Here is a 15,666-nt window from a genome sequence, read left to right on the forward strand (position 1 = left end):
AATTTAAAACAATGAATAAAGTTTGCATGAAATAATAGGGGAAAGAAAACGTTAGGAACTTGTTACATTCACCCACACAAGGGCTGAGGACTCACAACCCCCACCCCCTTCTCTCTGTCTCACACACACACACACTCTCCCAGCTCTCTTTCTCTCTTGCCCCTTCCTCATCTCTCTCACCCCCCCCCCCCTCTCTCTCTCTCTCTCTCTCTCTCTCTCTCTCTCTCTCTCTCTCTCTCTCTCTCTCTCTCTCTCTCTCTCTCTCTCTCTCTCTCTCTCTGTCACACATTTTGAGTAAAAAACAAACATAGTATCAATGAGAGTATCAATAATACACCTGAGTGAAGTCTAGAAACGCGTTCACTTTGAAAATATACTGTGTGAATGTCAGCATGTGAGATTGCATGCATGATGTGTGAGTGTCCACGAGAAAATGAATGTGTGTTGTGTGTGCATGTGCGTACAGGTGTGTGTGAGACAGCAGATAATGAATGTGTGTGCATGTGCGTACAGGTGTGTGTGAGACAGAAGAGAATGAACGTGTGTGCATGTGTGTACAGGTGTGTGAGACAGAAGAAAATGAACGTGTGTGCATGTGCGTACAGGTGTGTGAGACAGAAGAGAATGAACGTGTGTGTATGTGCGTACAGGTGTGAGACAGAAGAGAATGAACGTGTGTGCATGTGCATACAGGTGTGTGAGACAGAAGAGAATGAATGTGTGTGCATGTGCATACAGGTGTGTGAGACAGAAGAGAATGAATGTGTGTGCATGTGCATACAGGTGTGTGAGACAGAAGAGAATGAACGGGTGTGCGTGTGGTGTGTGCGAGACAAAAGAGAATGTATGAAAGACACAGTAGTAGTAGTCTGTACTTTTTGATGGTAGCAGTACTGTCTTTTCAGTATGGAGTTTTTTTTTTTATCCACTTTTTTTCCTTATTTTTCTATTTTTCTCCCATCCCAATTTCGTATTATCCAATTCTTCCCTCCCCTGTCTTGAATGTTGCTAGACTATGCCTCCCACTGGTCGGCTGTAGTGAGGATAGAAGCCTTGCATCACGTGTCCCCTCCGGTACACGAGGAGGCAGCCTGTCGCATCTTTTCACCGCAGCAGCTCGAACTCTCAGTGGCGAGGAGTAACGCGTGGGAGACTCACGCTGCCCCCGCTACTTCCTGTTTTCTGCCGCACTGGCGTCACCCAGCCGACCTGCAGGAGTCGCTGTCCACAACGTCCAATCCCCACCCACCGGCTTTCCCACCCTCTAACACTGCCAATTGTGTTAGTATGACGACCGGCCAAGCCGGTAGCAACGCCGAGAGCTGGGCTCAATACCAGTATCTCCTGCGTTAGTGGCGAGCGTCTTGCCCACTGCGCCACTCAGCCGCCCAGTCTGTACTTTTTGATGGCAATGTTTGGGATGTCGCCGGATGTCTACTGTTTTCTGGGTTTTATTGAGTAAGCTCAGCATGGTTACTTTCAGGAAGTGGATTTATACTTTAATCCCAAACATGACAATAAAAGGTGTGACTTAACTGAAGTACTCTACGACCAAAACAATCATGGAAGCAGACAATATAAACCCCCATGCTGACATAAATTACTTCCCTACTGCAGAGTAGGTTCTAAAGCTTAGCATGTGGGTAGTAGGCTTAGTAGCGTCTGTCTGATTATGTAGGTAGGTACTGAGGGATGTCAGACAAGGTAAGTATGTGATTGTATACATGTGTGAGAGAGAGAGTGTGTGTGTGTGTGTGTGTGTGTGTGTGTGTGTGTGTGTGTGTGTGTGTGTGTGTGTGTGTGTGTGTGTGTGTGTGTGTGTGTGTGTGTGTGTGTGTGTGTGTGTGTGTGTGTGTGTGTGTGTGTGTGTGTGTGTGTGTGTGTGTGTGTGTGTGTGTGTGTGTGTGTGTGTGTGTGTGTTGGATAGGGCACACCATACGTATGCCTGACCACCGCCTGCCCCGCCAAGTCCTCTATGGCCAACTGAGAGGAGCAAAGCGGGCTGCTGGAGGCCAAAAGAGACGCTTTAAGGACTACACCAGGGACCTCCTAAAGTGTGCAAACATCACGCAGCTTGAAACTCTGGCACTCGACAGATCAGCCTGGCAAGTCACTTGTGCCACTGCAGTTTCCCAAATACACCAAACGAACCAAGACCGAAGATCTGAGAGGCGCACGCAACGACACCAGCGGGCGGCTGGCATCCCCCAGGTATCTGGCTTCCCTTGCGCCATCTGTGGACGGGTGTGCGGCTCAAGGATCGGACTCAACGCCCACGAGAAGTGGCACCAGCGGCAGCGTCGCTAACTCCCCCCCCCCACCCCCCCCTCTCCCCATCCCTGGAGCAAGCGTCATCATCGAACACGATGGACAGCTAAGAGAGTGTGTGTGTATGTGCATTCATGCTCCTCTCTCTCTGAATAACTCCTGGCCCTGCTGGAATCCAGATGTATAAGTGGTTTATGGTTGCCTAATTTAATTTCACTGGATAAAACACACATGTTGGAGACTTCCCATCGCATCACAGAAGCCTCACAGCCCTCTGGGGTGTGTGGGAGGGGGAGGAGGAAGTTGAAGAAGAGAATCTTAACGTCCAAATCTGTTCTTACCCAGGTGTGTTGAATGATGAATCCCACTCATTCTTAAACTCAAAATGTTATGCTGGGAATCTTGAAATGTATATAATATGTGCGCAGGCTGCTGGGTATTGTGTGTGTCTTGTGCTGCAGCCGGCTGGCCGAGGTGTCAACGACGAAGGTGTCAGTCGGCTAGTGGCAGAGTTTAACATTCCAGGTACAGGCAGTAACCAATCACGTGTCAGGTTAAATAATGTAGCCAATCACATCATGCATAATGAAGATCCTGATCCCTCAGGAAAGCAAACATCTGCGTTCTGAATCTCCGCCCGCAGATCGCTTTGTAGCGAAACACCAGCGCACTATTTTGAGTCAAATTTCAAAAAGCAAAATGGATATACAGTATTTTTCCAAGGCATATAAACAAAGTAATTTAGAAGCTGCACCGAGCTGCCCCTGGGCATAACTACGGATCACCTGAGGGCGGCTGTATGTTGCTTTATCTTGGCAAATAATGGCTTGCTCTGAGAGGACATGATGAGAGTCAGAGTTCATCAAATCGTGGAAACTTTTTAGAGCTACTGTATGTACATTGTTTTCAAAGCATGATGAGATCTAAATTACGAAAGACGTTCCCTTCATTGCTGTCAGCACTGCAACTTGTGATTCAAGTCGTGAACGGTCTTTCTCAACAATGAGGCACATCACATCCAAAAGAACAACAATGCGCCAGTCTGCTTCACATTGAAAGTGATCTCACAGACAAAGTTAAAGCAGAAAAGATCATTGATGCCAATAAAGACAAAACGTCGCATTTTGCTGCATTAAGGTAAGACAATGGTTAATCTATTATTGGATGCCTTCATTTGAACACTTCATTTGCACTGTGTATTGACAAAAAAGGAAACATTTTGCGAGCTCCGCGGTATATAGCCTACCCTAATGTCCGGTTCACGCGCCGCCTATGAATATATGGTAACACTTTATAATAACACTCAGTTATAAGACCTTTATTTGTAGATAATGAACTAATCATGAACAAACCATTTATATACATTCGTAAATTATTATTAAATCATTTATAACTATATTTGTATAACATTTACAAATTAGTTATACATTATTTATAACTCATTATCAACATTGTTTGTACTTGATTTGTTCATAATTAAATAATGTTGTTTAATGTGTAGTAAGTAACACATTTGTAAATGCTTTGAAAAATGGATATGAAAAAATTACTATACCTCCATTTATTTGTTCATGTTTGTTACATTAAATCCTAAAATATGGCTTGTGTAGGCCTTGAATGTAAAGTGGTGGACACAGGACACTGGACAAGAGTTATCAAAAATAACAATATTTATTTGGAACAGCTATGTTAAAGGGCAAAGATGGGGAGCTGGGTGGTCCAGACTCCCTAGTTCAGGATATAAAAAGTAAAGTAAAGCACAGGGTCAAAAATAAAGCAGCAAAAAATGGTCAAGCAGCAAAAATGTCAAAATGAGAAAAAACAGTGTGAGCAGGTGAGGTCTGGAGAGCTGTGGCGAAGACGAGCTCTGTGAAGTGAGAACTTGCCAACTGCTCCCTGCACCCTGCTCTGCATTTGTAGGGTGTGGTGCCTCATCACCACACCTGTGATAAATTAGAAAGCGGCCATTTTAAACTCAGCAAAACGGAAAGAAACAGTGTGTCAATCACAGACCACCAATTAGTGACAGCACACTTAACCACAATGTGAATATGCACCACAGACAGTAAGTATCCCTCCACCATGTGAAAGTAATACATAACACCCCCACACCCGACATTTATGTTCCTCTCCCAACTATAGCCCAAAGAAACCACCACCAAGAGAATGAACATAAATAAATAAGGGGATACTTACCAACCTTACCTATATAAAAAATGCAACTACACATGCTAAACACGTGTAGAGCCTGTACGGTGATGAGTGTGAGCCCCGGTCAAGACTCACACTCAACTGCGCACCAAAAAATATTTGTGACACATTAATTGATATGGGTCACTACTAGGGATGCCCCGATCATGTTTTTTGCCACCGATACCGATCACCGATTGTCGTGAGCCATATCGGCCAATACCGATCCGATACCGATCGTTTTTGATTAAAAGAAATTAAATTTTATTTTATATAAATTTTTATTTGTATTCTTTTTTATAAAATATATATATTATATAATTAGACTTGTACTTGTATTATCTGCGAGACATCGCCACCACGCAACAAGCTCCACTGTCTGTGTGTACTCTAGTAGCCTCCAGCTACAGCCAGGATTCTCCGGAGCTGCAGCTGGACCTATACTCGAGTAGCCTCGAGCTACGGCCAGGATTCTCCGGCGCTGCACCTGGACCCTATTGGTATAACGTTACTTAACTGTGCTCAGCAAGCCCTCAGCTCGAATATGCATCGAATCAGTGTTATAAGACATTGATATCAGGAGCTATCTGTAGCTACTGCTAGCCGGATATATAACGTTAATACAACGCCTCAGTGAATTATTTAGTTCAATGGGACATTTCGTTTTTAACAGTGAACTAACTTGCGCTAACGTGAGCTAACAGCTAACAGCTAACAGGTATCATACCTACCTACTAGACTTTGTGGAGCGTTTGTTGATGTCAGGAGCTATAGGTAGCTGGCCGGCTAGATACCGTTCGGTTAGACAATGCCTCATCATGTATTAAACTAAAAGTGAATAGTTGACTGGGTCATTTTGTAACGGTAGCTAAGCTAACGTTAGCTCAGGGAGACGCCGACACGCCATCCTCCCGTGTCTCACTAGACTAGACCCGTGTTTACATGCGTGCGGGAGGGGCTGGACTCGAGAGCAGACGCCGCACCACCGGTGTCTGATACAGAACTCAGCGACAGCGAATGAGATCGGGTTTGACGATCGGTGAAAATAAAACATTATCACCGGTCACCGATCGCATATTTATACTGATTATCGGCCGATAACGATCGGTGGCCGATCGATCGGGGCATCCCTAGTCACTACCATAGAGCGACAATAGGCCGGCCCCTGTCAAACACGACACTTAACTTTGTCGAATGCTCCCCACTGGAGAACATTCAACAACACTGTATAAGACAAGAAACAACACTGTCTCGACTCTCGGACAAGTGAGCCCTCACCAACACGTATGCCGCTGGACTCAGATGGAGCGTAGCGGTTCCCGGTGGAAACACCCGACCTGGTTTCCCCACCACCGGTTACACTGAGGCGCAAGGCCCAAAAGCCAAAAGCCAAAAGCCATCAACAGATTATCACAAAACATAGGCTTCACTGTAACAGGTCGCTCCACCGATACAAACCTGTTAAACAGAGACAATAAACTGGAATCAGTATGAGAGCTAAGCTCACTGCGCTCAGGACAGAAAACAGGAAAACAAAAAGAAACACCTCTTCCTGGCACCGCCACCGAGTCCGCCTCCCCCATTCCTGACATCACCAGTTCAGGAGACAGTAAAGCAGGATGAACCGACCTTGTTACACTATATGTTATGTGTGCACATGCATTTTACATGTTAATAAATAGTCCTAATTCTGTCACTGTTTGATGTCACAAAGAAGGGTTTGTAACAGGTGATGAAAAAGTCAACAAATAATTAACTGTATTAGACATTTGTTAATGATGAATAGTCTTCACTTTAGATTAAGGCACACAATAGCATCTGCAAATAATTTATAGATGTTTTATGAATGTCTTAACAAATAATTTGTTAAACATGAAAAGACAAGTCTGGTAATTGCTTCGTGTGTATTCATAAATGTCCACAAATAATAAACGATTAGACATTTGTTAATGATGAATAGTCTTCACTTTAGATTAGGGCACACAATAACATCTGATCTGCAAATGATTTATATATCTTTTATATCATATCCTCATATCCATTTTTCAAAGCATCTACAAATGTGTTACTTACAACATTATTTAATTATGAACAAATCAAGTACAAACAATGTTGATAATGAGTTATAAATAATGTATAACTAATTTGTAAATGTTATACAAATATAGTTATAAATGATTTAATAATAATTTACGAATGTATATATATGGTTTGTTCATGATTAGTTCATTATCTACAAATACCTTATAAAGTTCTTATAACTGAGTGTTATTATAAAGTGTTAGCCAATATATAATCCATTTCAGAAGCAGAACGCACACAATAAGTTATAATAATAATTATGGAAGAGTTCTGGGTTTTTAAAGTCGTATTTGGGGGCAATTGACCAATGGTTTGCTTTCAACCCATGAACTCCTTCCTCTCTCACCTTTTTATATATATTTTCTCTACTAAAACTATATTGCATTGTATTGTTTGTTTTGTAAAGTGTCTTTGAGCATTAGGAAAAGCGCTATATAAATCTGATGTATTATTATATTGTGACAGATCTCCTCCCCGCTCCCATGGATATGTGAAGGAAGAGAGATACTTCTGCCACAGGAGGAGTAGAGTCATTTAGGTAGCTGATTAGTACTGATAGAATACACCTGTGCATAATTAGTTCACACACATCTCACGTGCACACACCCCAGACACACACACTACAAAGCCACTTGGTTAGTCAGGAGTAAGAAGCTTCTATCCCCAGGCCATCAGGCTGCTAAACGAACAATGAACACTACACAACAACAACCATCAAACGCACATAGCACACACATCCACACGCACACACTCACTTTAAACAAACACACTGTAGCACCCACTCCACACACTTTATAGCACACACCCACTTTAAACAAACACACTGTAGCACCCACTCCCCACACTTTATATTTATTGATGAAGGATTGCACTACAACTCGTACACCTTACTGTAAATTGTACCTAAATTGTACCTCATCCCATTTCTGCTTTGCACTATATAGTACTGTACATTAGTACACTGCATAGTATTGTATATTATATGGTAACTCAGTTACGTCTATTCTGCATCGAACATTGTACATATGTCTATACTGAACACTGTGACCTCATTTTCTACTTATAAATTACATGCTATACTATGTTATTTGATACTATCTTGTCTAGCACAGTCTCTGGAGTGTAACAGTAAGAAGCATTTTGTATGAAAGTATTCTGTACTTCTGTATGACAACTATTAAAGAAACTTGAACTTGAACTTGAAGTTGAGCGGAGGTGAGGTTGGAGTTGTTGTATTGAGAGAGAGAGAGAGAGAGAGAGAGAGAGAGAGAGAGAGAGAGAGAGAGAGAGAGAGAGAGAGATTGTTATTCAGAGTTGCGACGGTGAGAGGTAGTGAAAGGTGAGGAGAAAGCGAGTAGGTGTTCTTTGTGTACTGGACCCTGGACTGGCTGAGATTCCCTGTTGTGTACTGACCCTGGACTGGACGACTACCCTGAATTGTGAACAATCACTTTTTCTGTCTGCGAGCCTGTTTTGTGTTTTTGACCCTCGGACTGAATCACGACCATTCTATTGCTTTTCCCCTCTGGATTCTGCCCTGAATTCAAGAAATACTTGTATTGATTGCTATTGCTCTTATGTGGACATTCGAATTTGTTTGTATTTGAACCGTGGCGAGCCTGAACACTACCAGGTTCATCACAATATATATATATTTTTCTCATCTGGGTAAGAGTTTCTTATCTGGGTGTAACACTTCCCCCGGTCCTGCGGGACCGGACGGCAACCCTTCTCCCGGTTCGACTGGTCCAGGTGTCGGACCGTCTCAACTCCCCTTCCATACACCCCTTCATACTACAACATTGCCAACCGGTGGGCTGATCCAGATCTGGCAGATCTGGCATCAGCTCACTCACCTGATTAATATTATTTACTGCCATTTATGTTTATTATGTTTATTGTCTGTGTTGTCGTTGTTGTCTCCACTTTGTTAGACGTGTGTTCCCCTGTCTGTGTTTTGTAAATATGTTTTAGTCTTGTTGGTCTCAGTTTGTTCAATTGTTATTGTTTTTCCCAGTGTGCTCTGTGTTCTGTTGTTTCTGTCTACCACACCTGTGTCCTGTTTGTAATTACCCTCTGTCTCTAATTAGTGTTTGTATATTAGGTGTTGTGGGCCAGCAGACACTTGCTGGGGTTTTAGGAAAGGGCATCTGACAGTAGAGGAAGTACAGGAGGAGAAGAGGAGGGTGTGGAGGGAGAAGTTGGATATAGTGGCCTTTGTGGCAGGAGTAGTGATTACAACGGCGATGGTTAGTGGTAGGACAGACAGGACCAAGTTGGTAGTTCAAGCAGCAGTGGGACACTTGGGTATGAATGGGTTGACAGTGGAGGATGTTATAAGGGAGTTAAAGAGGGTGGCTGATCAAGTAGAGTTAGAGAAGGGGGGTGTGGGTGAGCGAGTAGTTCAGAGTCAGGCTACGGGAGGCGAAGCAGGGACTCAGTCAGGGGGAAGCAGCGTTAGCTGCACTTCAGGATGGGGAACGCAGAATGGACATTGTGGGAGGTAAAGGGGGCCAGAAGATGGCAGTATTGTAAAGTTACGACCGTGTCAAGCTAGAGTTGGTGGCGGTAATGCACCCTGAAGGATGTGCCAAGTGCCAATAAATCAAACGAAGAAGAAGAAGAAGAAGAAGGAGAAGAAGAAGAAGAAGAAGAAGAAGAAGAAGAAGAAGAAGAAGAAGAAGAAGAAGAAGAAGAAGAAGAAGAAGAAGAAGAAGAAGAAGAAGAAGAAGAAGAAGAAGAAGAAGAAGAAGAAGAAGAAGAAGACGACACTTTGCTGGTTCATTGTTTAATTGTTACCGTTGTTGTCAGTCGTGTTTGTTGTTTTCTGTTCTAAGTAAAAGCCTTATTATTCACCACTACGCCATCTCCTGTATCCTGTTTATCTCTCCGTTCTACACTGCAAACTGAGTTCCACCACATCATGCCAGCAAAGCGGCACCATCGTGACATCTGGGTAAGAGTGCTCTCGACCACTCTTAGAATTTGGTCTTGCCTAAGAGAAAAGAAAAATAAGAAAACATTGCTGAATCCCAGGTAAGAACAAAATAAGAAAAAATGCTAGTTAAATAAGAACAAAATAAGAGGAAATATGTTCTTATATCGCTTTGTGAATGAGGCCCATTGGGTGCAAAACATGACTTACACATAAGGTATCATTTCTACTTATTCATTGAATGTTTCAGGTCCATGGAGATTGATTCAGTCCATACAAAGATATACCATGCATGCAGCATGATAAAGAAGTTATGCTTGTGGCAAGGTGGTTGATCTCCAGAGGAGTGGCTCTACTCAACCAAAGTGGAAGACCCTCGTTGTACTGGGAAACTCGCCCTTGTGTGTGAATATGTTTAACTGTTTGGCATAATGTTGGCTAGTACAGGCCATCATTTCACTGGTCACTTTAGTGTTTATTATGATAGTATTGTGCTGTATCCTCTCACCAGGCCCCAATACAGTGTTTTAGCAGCCTTCCAAAATCCATGATACATGTCCTTTTTCAAAACAGGAAGCTCACAGTATAATCAGATGTGTCTTCATGTTCTACTGAGAAAATGGTTGGCAAAACATACTGTACATTGTAACAAATATTCTGAGTTTCATGGACCTTGTGCTATTAAAGTTGCCTAGTTACTGTACGTGTTTGTACCTTTGATACAACTACTACTACTACTACTACTACTACTACTACTACTACTACTACTACTACTACTACTACTACTACTACTACTACTACTACTACTACTACTACTACTACTACTACTACTACTACTACTACTACTACTACTACTATTACCACTACCACTACTACCACTACCACTACTACTACTACAACTACTACTGCTACTACTGCTACTAAATGGTAAATGGCTGCATTTATTTAGCGCTTTTATCCAAAGTGCTTTACAATTTGTTCCCCACATTTTACCCATTCACTCACACACTGACGGCGGAGGCAACCATGCAAGGTCCCAACCTGCTCATCAGGAGCAATTAGGGGTTAAGTGTCTTGCTCAAGGACACTTCGACATGATGCCCGGGAGGAGCGGGAATCTAACAGGAATCTCCGGATTACCAGAACCTTGCTGTACCTTCCGAGCCACTGTCGCCCCTGCTACAACAACTACTACTACTAATATTAATAATACACATTTTACTTTGGCAGCTGGTTGGTGTTCATATCATACCAATTCTGATGACATCCATACCTATGTCGTTGGCTAAGGTCCAACCTAATGGCCTGGGAGGGGCGGGGGACAGACTGCATTAGCCTCTGAAGCACAGCCATAAGTCAGCAGTAGAAGGGCGGGCAGGTAGTGACCGCATCGACCACCCGTCTCATGGTCAGTGGGCTCTATAATGGAACTGCCAGGGTGGGGGCTACTGTCACACAGAGGTATTTAACCTACCCCTGTGTGTGTGTGTGTGTGTGTGTGTGTGTGTGTGTGTGTGTGTGTGTGTGTGTGTGTGTGTGTGTGTGTGTGTGTGTGTGTGTGTGTGTGTGTGTGTGTGTGTGTGTGTGTGTGTGTGTGTGTGTGTGTGTGTGTGTGTGTGTGTGTGTGTGTGTGTGTGTGCATGCGCATAACACCAAGGTAACTACCCATGTGTGTGCGCACATTAACACCATTTACTGATACCAGTGTGTGTGTGTGTGTGTGCGCATAACACCAAGGTGACTACCGAGGTGTGTGCGCACATTAACACCATGGCGCCAAGGTATTTATCCCCAGTGTGGTGACGTCTGGCCTGGGAAGGTGGAGACAGATGGAGGGGACTCTGGGACCAGAACAGATAGAGAGAGGGGGGGGGGCAAGATAATGACAGTACAGTGATGCAGGGAAAATTAAATGAATTTATAGAGAGAGACAGATGAGAGATGAGACTTGCAGAGAGAGAGAGACAGGGTGAAAGAGATGGAGAGAGAGACAGTGAGGGAGTGGTAGAAGGATAGAGGAACAGTAGGACGAATAGATGAATAGAGAGAAGAAAGGGTAGAGTCAAATATAATCTAAACTAAGAATGTACGTACATTTTAGTCTCATCATTTCGTTTTAATTCCCTTGGCACCACATCAGCATCACATCAGCACCACATCAACACCACATCAGCACCACATCAGCACCACATCAGAACCACATCAGCACCACATCAGCATGACGCAAGTTTGTTTACAACTCAAATCATCCAATTCCCTCCGTGCTGTCTGACAGGTGCTCCAACAACGTGCACACTCTGTCCAATCTGCGGCTTCTGGTTTGTGTTGACTTCCCTCGATGTATATATCCAAAAGCCACGTTCTCAGGGTCGTGGTGGTGGGCTGTCCGTAATACATCAGGCTGACTTCCTGGTCAAAGAGCTCCCAGTACCTAGTGTCACCTCCTTCGAGTGCGTGGCTTTCTCATTACCTGGGCCTACACCACTCCAGGTAGTCCTCATATACCGCCCCCCCAAAGCCTCCACCTCCTTCATGTCTGACCTGTCTGAACTCCTCACTACTGTCTGCACTGCACATGTGCTCATCCACACTCCTGCTTGGGGACTTCAACATCCACATGGACAACAACAGCCATTGATCTCTCACTACTGGATTGCTTCAATATCTCACAGCACACAAAGGTCCCACCCACACCAAAGGCCACACACTTGATCTCGTCTGCTCCACTGGCACAACACCATCTGATCTACAGTGTCTCGACCTGGCAGTGTCTGACCACCATGCTGTCTTTTTCACCCTTCCTGCTTCCCTACCCAAGCTGCGAAATGCATGCACCATCACCTACATGAACATCAAAACAGTCAGTACACCAGCCCTGACCAACCTGCTAACCACCCACCTGGCTTCAGCTCCCCTCAGCACCCTGGTGGATGGTCTGGCTGCCCACTACAACTCCGCCTTATTCTGCAGCCTGGACTCTCTTGCCCCCATCAAAACTTGGACTGTCACCTACACCCGTCCTGCCCCTTGGTTCACCACTGAATTTTGCTCCATGCAGGCTGTCGGCCACCAATTGGAGAGGCTCAAAAAAAGATCTGGCCTCACTGTCCACCTCAAGGTCTATAAGGACCATGTGCAGTCCTACAAGGTAGCTCTCTCCAAGGCCAAAACACACTACTATTCCACCCTCATCGGTAACCAGCAAAACCACCCCAGGACACTATTCTCCACAATCAACCGGCTACTCCGCCCCCTCGATCCCCCCCGCCCGCCTGGTTCCTGGTTTTCTTCCAGGACAAGGTAAACACCATCTACCAGCAGCTTGTGGTGCCCTCCTCCTCCCCTTCACTTGCACTTCCTCTTGGGTGTCCCCCCCAATGCAGCCTCTCCAGTTAATCACCATCGGTGATTCCAGTTCCACCCCGGCCCCAGTCAACCAAGGCGTCCCCCAAGGTTCTGTACTTGGCCCAATTCTGTTCACCATCTACATCATCATCATCAACCTTTATTTATATCGAAAATACAATTGAGGTTACCCTCATTTTCAATGTCCTCAAGACTTTACAGACATTTCAATGCTTTCAAAAAGTGGGTTGGTCTTCTCTGGCAGATAGGCGAAATCAACACTGGTATTTATTTATCCTTAAAGGCCCACTTGCATGTTGTATTTTTGTTCAATAAACAATGTGGACTAGGCCAACGGTGACTTTCATGAAGAGGGAGAAAAAAAAATCGAAATTGTCCCAGTTTTAGCGTTTTTATCAAACATTTTGTCCGCCCAACCACAACCACCACGCACATGCATATTTTAATCCATGTTTCATAGCATGTGTGTGTCATCTTAATGATGACGTCACACAAAGTACAGGGCAGCAGGGGGCCTGAGAATTACAGGCAGGTAGTGGCGGAAGCAAAGAGCCTTCTTGTTATTACTAGCCGAGGATCTAGTATCTGTTTCACCTAACACTATGGCTCCGTGATCATAGCCATTTATCTCTAAAGCTAACCACTATTTGTAAAAGCCACAACCACGTTACCATAATTGTAAATACTAATGTAAATCATTGTGTCGTTGTACATATTGTGTATATAACGTTAGTAGCTAAGTTAGTTTGCTAGCCGGCATTCTCGAAACTCCTAACTCCTGTATACCTTTGTCCTCACAAACAAAGTACTCTGCCAGGGAACTTATGGACACGACAGTAGTAGTAGTTATAAGGTGTTTGAGCTTGTAACGTTAACGTTAGTTAGCTATCGTGGTAGCCCGTTTCGTGACTGTGATGCACCGAGTGCATCAGTCACGAAAGGGGCTACTATCGTATCAACATGCCGTGACGTGTAGCTTGCTGGCCGGCATGATGCGTGCAGTGCTTTGCCCCACAGGTCTGAGAAGAGGACCTGCACATTTTACTTGTTCTCTTCTACCGAAACTCTTCTACATGCCCCGATTTAAAATGGTTCACAACAGTAGACATAATGGTAACGTTAACGTTAGCTAACTAGCTTGGTACTATGACCCGTGACGGGGATAAGGCATAAGGCGACAGCCAATAGCGCTCCGTACTATACAACAGGCTGCCTAGTGGTAATGTAGTTATTTTTTTACGACATTAAAAACCTTATAACTACCTTTGTTTCAACCAAAAATGCAGTAGTAGAGGTCCATCAAAGTCTCTCCGACGATTAAACCCATTTTCGTCTTGTAAGGCGTCCATTTGGAATGGCTTTCTGCACTTGTCCATTGTAGTGGATGAGAAGTAGGGAAAAGTTACCTTCAGTGACGTCACGGCACTGATAGCGTCTGATAAGCTTTTTGATTGGCTCCATACATGTTATTCGTGCGTGGACATTTTTAACCCTTTCTGAGTGGAATTTCCGGCATCAAATGGAAAAAGAAAAATAATGAAATTAGATACAAATGATGTAAACTACCCATAATTGAAGAGTAGGGTTTAACCTGCAAGTGGCACTTTAAGGCCATTAACGGGAAATTACCTCCTTATCTCGCATCACTATTAGTTCAGAACACTAGACCCTATATGACACGCTCAACTGATTGGCTTACATTGGAGGTCCCCCATATATAGACCCAACTTGGAAAATCAGCCTTTCATTATAGTGCCTCTACTACATGGAACTCTCTTCATCTCTCGCTGAAGATGAAACTACCTATAACGCAGGGGACGGTTTACTTGCAGGCCTGCCTGCAACAGTCTGTAACTGTTTTTGACTTAGCCTACTTATATTAGTTTAGAGCAGTATATAGTCTTTCAGGTGTTTCGCACATTGGTCTTTGTTGTCGTCATTTGGGACGCAGTTTCCGGTGGGGCGTGTCGTGGCTGGAGGGGGACGCAGGTAGTTTGAGTGTACTTGGATTGTTTGTGTGTAGTGGTGGGGGTATCGTTTCTGTGGGCTGCTTTGTTGCCTCTGGTCCTGGTGGCCTTGTCGGTGCGGGGGGATCGGTGGATGCTATGTTTTTGCTTTCGGATTCTGTGGGGGGGTGGCGGGTCGTGTGCCCCATGATGGCCTGTTGCCGTGCCGAGGGGGGCGGTGATTCTGGATGTTCGGGTAGATGGACATGGTGGTGGTTGGATGGGGGGGCGTGTGGCATTGTGGTTGGTCTGGCATGGCGCTGGGACCTTTGGGACACTTTGGGGTACTGTGGTGGTGGGTTCTTTGTGTGGGGGATCCCTGGGGTACTGGGGGGGTGGGTTTGGGGGGTTCGGCGATGGGGGCTGGCCATGGTCCGTCGGAGCGGAAATGTCTGTAAAGTCTCGATGACATTGAAAATGAGGGTGACCTCAATTGTAATTTTGAGAATAAATAAAGGTTGATGATGATAAATGCACACATTTCTACAATATAATAACAATAAATATTAACAACTATCTATATAGTACTCTTCACACAGTCCAGAGTGCACCACAGCAATTAGTAGGGATGTCCCGATCTGATCACGTGATCGGAGATCAGGGCCAATCGCGTGATTTTCAGAAGATCGGAATCGGGCGGAAAATATCTGGATTATTTTTTTGAATTTTTTTTTTTGGTGCACCACTGATACGCTTTATTTTTATTTTGTTTTGAATTTTGATCCAATGCTGCAATAAGCGAAAAAAAGAAGCTATATATCCATGTTGGATATAATGGATATACTGTTAAAATACCATATCCAAGGGCGGTCGGGTGGC

Source organism: Notolepis coatsorum (assembly GCF_963971535.1).
Source record: "Notolepis coatsorum genome assembly, chromosome: 13".
Taxonomy (NCBI): domain Eukaryota; kingdom Metazoa; phylum Chordata; class Actinopteri; order Aulopiformes; family Paralepididae; genus Notolepis; species Notolepis coatsorum.